The 5,618-nt window shown below is 38.7% G+C and overlaps 1 protein-coding gene across 1 annotated transcript in view; it reads left to right on the top strand.

Annotated features, from left to right (window-relative positions):
• Positions 1 to 5,618, top strand: part of GXYLT1 (glucoside xylosyltransferase 1) — an 89,827-nt gene that overhangs the window by 31,304 nt on the left and 52,905 nt on the right. The window lies entirely within an intron of this gene.

Below are 5,618 nucleotides of genomic sequence, written 5' to 3' on the forward strand. Positions count from 1 at the left end.
ATTGGCACAGGATAGAGCAGAGTTTAGGGCTGTTGTACATAGGGTCGCAGGTGACTCGACGGCACATAACAATACCAACATAACAACAACATGGCTCGTGATACCTGCATATTTAATGTAAAAATTTCTATGCTTTTACTAGCTCTGGTCATAACTTATGTAGAACAGATGTGGATTTCTGATACTCAGTACTGTGTGTGTGTGGGATCTTTCTGAGAGAAGACGTGCATAGGCTGTTGAAAAATCCCCAAAGCTGATGACTGTAATCTTGAAAGGCATATATATGAAATATAACATATATTCAAATTACTGTATTTTTACTACATTATGCTTGGAGCTCTGGTGGCTTAGTGGTAAGGAATTACACTGTCATCCAAAAGGCACACAGTTTGAATCCACTGGCTGCTGTGTGGAAGAAAGGTGAGCAGGGCAGTTTCCTGTGTGGTTTACAGTCTCTCAGAACCCACTGGGAAGGTCAGCTACACATCATTTCCAACTTGATAATATATAACAATAGTGATATATAACAATAGTGTTACATTACGCGTTCCATGGAGAACTGGAAGGGAACGATGAAAATGAAATAATTTCATGATATCCCATTGCTATGGAAAAGTTTCACTGATTGCAGTTTTAGCATAGATTAGTCCATGTCAGTTTTTAAACTTTCAGAAACCAGAAACTATTTAAAGATAAACTTATCCTTCAACTTCTATAATTTTTTATAATTAGAGTTGCTTACTTTTTATTCTTACATGTTGCTATTGTATTAAATCTTGGCAAACATCACTTTATTATCTTTGGTTCTTGTGGCATAAATCTGGTCACTCTGGAATCTGATTAAGCTTGAAAACGCCAAAATACTTTGATTTATACAACCATTTCCTTTTGTAAGTTATGCCATGAGTCGTCACCGTAATCATCATCTTAGACCTCTTTACTTCAAAGACCAGGAAGTTTCTTTTATTTTGGCTTCTCTGGCTTATTATTTTCCTAATATATCCCAATTATACCCTGGGAAGAACAGAGAGGAGATTGAAACTGTCAACAATTTCATCTTACTTGGATCCACAATTAATACTCTTAGTACCAGCAATCAGGAAATAAAAAAACACATTGCACTGGGAAAATCTGCAATTAGGGACTTCTGAATTATTGAGGAGTAAAGCTGTCAGTTTGAGGACTAAGCTGTGTCTGATTCAGGCCATATTCTTTCCGATTACTTGCTGTGAATCTGAGAGCTGGACAATGAATGATGATAGAGAAAGAACTGACACTTTTGAGCTATGGTGTTGGAGAAGACACTGAACATCCCATGAATGGCTATGAGAACAAACAGATATGTCTTGGAGAGGGTGAAGCCAGAGTGCTCTTTGGAGGCAAGAATGATAACACACATACTTTGGGCATGTTGCTAGAAGGGGCTGTTCCTTGGAGAGGAACGTGATGCTGGGAAGGGTGAAGGTTGGTGAAGGAGAAGAAGACCATTGACCAAGTGCATTGATGTGGTGACTACCTCAGTGGACTCTTCATGTGTCAGAAAGTGTGAGGATGGCACAGAGCAGGTCTCAGATCTTTTGTTCATGGAGTCGCTGTAAATCCTATTTGACTCAGCAGCACCTAACGGTAATAATAGCCTTTGTGCTGAAATATTCTTTGTAATTTTGTTTCCTTAGTCTATAGCAGATGGTTATATAGAGCAGTCATTGTTATACATCATAGACCATTGTGTAAAATTTTTCAAACTTCATTTCTTGCTTAGAAGTAAGGGATCCTCACACTTACTTGATCACCAAGTACCAAACATGATGATAAGCCACCATACCACACGATTATCATGTCATTCTTACCCTCCATGCCAGTAGTTTAAGTATTATTGCTCCTTCTCTTATTCTGAGAGCTTGCCAACCCACACTAGGTAAAGTGTCTGTGCATTTCTTTTTTACTACCACATAGACTCACATCAACCAAAGAGAGGAAGACCCTCTAACAAGATAAATTGACAGAGTGACTATAGCAGTGGGCTCAAGTGTGTCAGAGATGATGAGAATGGCACAGGATAGGACAAGGTTCAGATCTGTTTGTTTTTAGGGTTCCTATGAGTTGTACCTGACAGCATCTAACAGCAATAGCAAGGCTTACATGCTTCCAGACACCAGATGGCCTTTCACTGGGCACCATTTTCTTCTTTTTAGATGTGTCCCAGCTTTTCACAACTATAATTCTTTCAGTAATTTATTTTGATTAAACCTTATCTGTGGAACTCTTCTCTCCTGCGTGGTTGCTTCTACAATAAACAAAATAATATATAAAGATATTTTATTGTTCATTTTCTATAGTCATGGCACTAGAGACCTTATCGCTAATGTCAGATGGATTTTGGCAGAAAGCAAAGAGTACCAGAGGAATGTCTACCTATGTTTCATTGTCTTTGCAAGGGCATTTAACTGAATAGATCACAACATATTGTGGCTAATCTTGAGAAGCTTGGGAATTCCAGAACAGTTGATTGTGCTCATGTGAATCCTATATATGGACCAGGAAGCAGTAGTTAGAACAGAGCAAGGAAACATAGCATGGTTCAAAACCAGAAAAGGCTGAAAAAGGAATGCATCAGAGATGCATCCTGTCTCCATACCGTTTCAATCTGAATGTGGAACAGAACATGCTGGAGGCCAGACTTTATGAAGATGAGTATGGCATCAGGATTGGAGGAAGACTCTTCAACAACCTGTGTTATGCAGGTGACACAACCTTGCTTGCCAAAACTGAGGAGGATCTGAAGCATTTGCTGCAGAAGGTCAAGGACTATAATTTTCAATATGGACTGAAGCTCAATGTCAAGAAAACAAAGATTCTCACCACTAAGCTGGTTGGCAGCACCATGATAGATGTTTAAGAGATTGAGGTTTTTGCAATTGTTTACCAGTTTCAGCTTGCTTGGTTCTACAATCATCACTCTTGACACCAGAAGTCAGGAAATCAAAAGTTGAATTGCATTGGAGAAATCTGCTGTCAGAGAACTCTCTCGTGTACTGAAGAACAACAGTGTTCATCTAGGGTCTCAGGTGCACCTGATCCAGGCCGTGGTCTTCACTGTTATTTGCTGTGCATCAGAGAGCTGGACAGTGATTAAGGATGATAAAAGAATCGATGCCTTTGAGTTGTGGTGCTGTAGAAGAGTCTTGAGTATACCATGGACCGCCAGGAAAACAAACAAGTCTGTATTAAAGAGGGTGCAACCAAGTTCTTTTTTGAAGGCAACTATTTTGAAGCTCCATCTCATATACTTTGGGCAAGTGACTAGAAGGGACCAGTCCTTGGAGGAAGGACATCATGCTTGCAAAGATGGAGGGACAGTGCAGAAGAGGAAGACCCTGGATGAAATGGATTGACACAGTAACTGGGGGTAATGAGAGTAGATGTGTTGAAGTCAGACTGGCTAAGCATAGGGCAGAGTTCAGAGTTACTGTATGTAGGGTCATTATGAGTCAAGGCAATTTAGTGGCACATAACAAAACCAAGTAGAATGTAGACCAATCTTGTATTCTGAGTTTGAGGTTTTAATAATTTTTTTTCATGTAGTATATAATTCTGTCTATGAGTCGCAAGTGGCTCGATGGCACATAACAACAACAGTATGTAATTATTATGTTAATAGTCACTGTTCTGCTGAGTTTCAGAAAGCATGCTGGACTCAGATTTTTTTTCCTTCCCCCTTTTTTAGAATTTGAGGAATTTGAATCTGCATTTACTGAGCTTCTTTCTACTTAGTGGGTTATTTCCTGGTAACGCATCTTTGCCTCTTCTATTCTTAAACATAGATAGATGATAGATAGATAGATAGATAGATAGATAGATAGATAGATAGACAGACGAAAAGTAATCCACCCATGACCATACATAGGCCTTTCTACACTGAAATTTTCCATTGCTATTTCTAGATTGAAAATGAAAAGCGAGCAAACAAAAAACATCAGGCACAAAATCCCTGCAATAGGTTTTTTTAACTCTTTTTTCCAGGCTGTCACTTGTTCTTTTTTTTCACCAGCAAACTTAAGTACCTGCTGACTGTACCTTACCTCTGGTTACCTGATCAAATAGTCAGAAGATCTGGTTTCTAAAGGTTACATCCTCGGGTACCAGCATTTAGGATTTGACTATGTTTGGGGGACACAGTTTAGTCCAGAACAGCCATGTTACAGTCCTAGCATCATTTATTGAAGTTATAGTTCATCTTTTCTGTACTACTCTTTCATATACCAGGTATCAGTCAGCAGTCAGTGTGCTTGGCTCTCGAAGCTCTCTAGTCTTTTCTTTTCTAGGATATGTCTGTCTTGACACCAAAATAAAAACCAAACTACTACCATCACAGTGGCTCTGACTCATCTAGAGCAGGCTGTAAATCTTTATGAGAGGAAGCTGATGGAGTCGAACAATTGACCTTTTGATTAGCAGTCCCACCTGCTACTACATCATCAGGTTTCATTGTCCTATGAAAAGCCTTAGCAACTACTAGACAGAATCTTTCATTTGTTTGTTTTTAAGAGATTCTTGACTGTTACTGAACTCTGCATTTTCATTAAATTCTAACAGTGGTGCTTCGAGGTTTTGCTATACATAAACACATTAAACTTACTGGGAGTTTGATTTGGGTTGAATTTAATGAATTTATCAATTTAGGGGGAAAAAAGACATCATCATTTGTTGCTGTTGTATGTCACCAAGTCAGAACTGACTCATAGCTGACCCTCCAGTGGATTTTTTAGAGGCTGTAAAACACGCAGGAGAAGAATGCCCATCTTTGTCCTCTGTAGCCAAAGGTAGATTCCAGGCTTCAGAGAGGCACTCCCTTTGGGGTAGCAGCACAGCTCCCTGCGGACGGTAACGCGGGCTATCTCTTTGTATTTGACACATGGGGTTTGCTCCCTCTTTGTTTAGCCGTGATACATCCACATGATATTTTGTAAAAATACATAATTGAAAGAATTAGCTAATAAAGGTGAAAGAGCAGCAAAAACATGAAAAACAGTGGCTATGGAAATAAAAGTTGAATCAAACGTAAAAGGGGTTCTAGAAGAAACAGCTGATCATGAGAATGCTGTGCCACCAAGAAATTTGGTGAAGGCGAGTTTATTGACATAAATGAGCTAAATGGTTGTGACCCAAAGGATAAAGGTGTACGTTCAGGGAAGATGACACTGACAAGAAGCTTCACATTACAGAAGCTTTCCAAACTTCTGTACAGCTTTCAAAGTACACGGGATAATATGTTGGAGATGAATATAAATTGAGAATGGAGCTTTAGAGCGTGTCCAGACTGTAGTATAGATACTTCTCTTCACAAGAAGCACTTAAAAAAATTTTTTTTTATTTTTCATTCATGTACATTTTTGGGTTTTTTTCAATCCCTTCCTCCACCCACCAAATTCTTGGACCCCGTGATTTTGCCCTCTCTTCACCCTCAGCCCCCTGAGAAACAAACACTTCTAAAAATACTAATGATAAGATTTTACAAAGAAATAAAAGGCATGTTTCAAAAATTTTATTTTATTTTTTTATGTTTAATTTCTTTATTTTTCATTTCAGTGAACATCTACAGAGATTTTGGAATTCCA

The sequence above is a fragment of the Elephantulus edwardii genome, unplaced genomic scaffold (genome assembly GCF_000299155.1).
Source record: "Elephantulus edwardii isolate Elephantulus edwardi_28Jun2011 unplaced genomic scaffold, EleEdw1.0 scaffold00065, whole genome shotgun sequence".
In the NCBI taxonomy this organism is placed as follows: domain Eukaryota; kingdom Metazoa; phylum Chordata; class Mammalia; order Macroscelidea; family Macroscelididae; genus Elephantulus; species Elephantulus edwardii.